This window comes from Eupeodes corollae, chromosome 1, assembly GCF_945859685.1.
Source record: "Eupeodes corollae chromosome 1, idEupCoro1.1, whole genome shotgun sequence".
Taxonomy (NCBI): domain Eukaryota; kingdom Metazoa; phylum Arthropoda; class Insecta; order Diptera; family Syrphidae; genus Eupeodes; species Eupeodes corollae.
Window position 1 is genome coordinate 53,274,869 of NC_079147.1, and position 1,959 is coordinate 53,276,827.

The window sequence follows — 1,959 nt, forward strand, 5'->3', positions numbered from 1 at the left end:
ATAAATGCAAATTGGACACAGTCAAAATTTGTCCGGCACACACTTCGAAACTACAGCCACTTTGACAGATTGATTACTTTTATATTTTTCATTTCAAACGCAAATGAAAATTTGGGTTTTTTATAACATAAAGTTAGAAATTCAATTTATTTGTTTAAAATATCTTGAAAGCTGAAAAACATAACCGAAAATGTATGTAATTCCATGTAAAAAGAGTTCGGAGATAACCCTGAAAAAATAAAAGGATTAAAAGAGACATTAGGGGTTCGTTTCCTTGAATTGTTGTTTGAGATATACTGAGTTAATTTGATAGGTGTTGGCTCGTTCATTTCACACGCATCGGAGAACCGATGGTTAAGCTGGACATATATGACTGAACCATTTGGCTCCGAACTATTCGGACTCTATGACAAGTTTATTATTGTCATATTTTTCATTTTAGGAACATTTAAAAATATGTTTATCTGGATAATAATCAGCATAAAAAGGTGTTTTTTAAAAAATAAATTAAAAATTTTCTTTCATCTGTTGAGAAAAATATATTAAAATTATGAAACTTTTAAGAAGAAAAACATGGCTGAAAATAGTAACTCCATAAGGACGCATGGTACTGCTCACACCATCCGCTACTGATCATTATTAAACACTAATTAAACTTATAATATTAGCCTAAGATATTATATTTAAAAAATATATACTTTAAAACTTAACTAAATACCTAAGCAGAGCCCCTTCTGTGCTCGCAAAATCCTTATCAATGTCATAGCTCGTTTCTCCAAATTGTACAAAATAAACCTAATTATCTTTCGTTGATTCCCATCCTACTGCACAGCTAAGCCTTGACTTTATGGCTCGTGCTCGTTGATTTTTTACTTGCTGAAAATTCAAATGGATGGACAGAACCAAACCAAGCCATCTCAGTTTCCCCACAAAAGATCGGTTTTGGATCGGCTGCGGTCTGTTTGGATCTTTGGCTCTGTCGTGTATGGCTACCTCTAACTAACCTTAACAACAGGTTTCCACAACTACTCGTTTCTATTAATTTAATCAGATAATTTTTGAAGAGAATAACCGAGAAGATTACTATACATGAAAGCAAAACTTTGCCAAGGGAAACGAGGCATGTGTTATGGGATGTAAGTCAACTGCTAGCCCAATAGAGGTCTTTAAAAATTCAGTTATGGGATAAAGTCCCTTTTTGTAGTGTTTTGGACTTAGCTTGTTCATAGTTGAATTCAGGTCCATTTTTCTCAAAATTATAAAAGAATTAGTATTACACTCTTTTTTTAAATTTTATTAGAAATGACTAAAAAAATTTTGATAGTCAAATTGACTAATACCGAGTTTTCCATCTGTGAAAGCTAATTCAATTCAATTCAATTCGACTGAACAATTTCGGAATATAATTGTCACAATTCAATTCAATGTTCTAAGCTTTGTCCGTCACAAGGGCGTATTTTTGTAACTAAATAAAGTAACTGACAAAATTTTCCATTCGTTTTCTGTAAACGCCTGGTAGCACTTCTCAGAAACGACATGTGTTTGAAGGAAAATGTCACATTTCTGTTGTGACAGCTTTTAAGGTTTCAATTTGATTATCACCTTACATGATCAAATTCGATTATTTTGACTGTCATTCATCAACAATCAACTAAACAGCTTAAAAGGTATCAATTTGATAATCACCTTCCATAGATCAAATTCCATTATTTCGAGTGTCATTCATCAACAATCACCTCTCTCGATCCCACCCCTGATTATATATTTTAAATAGAAACAAATTTTGCATTCCCCTTAATGTGTGACAAATGTCATTTATTTGCTCATAGTTATCCATAAAATAAAAACAACTTTTGTGAAAATTCGAATAGCAATCTATTTTAAGTATATATGAAGTTTTGATTTCTTAAAATAAGCAAATGTAGCCTCGTCACAATTGAATTCTATGTGTGCACAAAC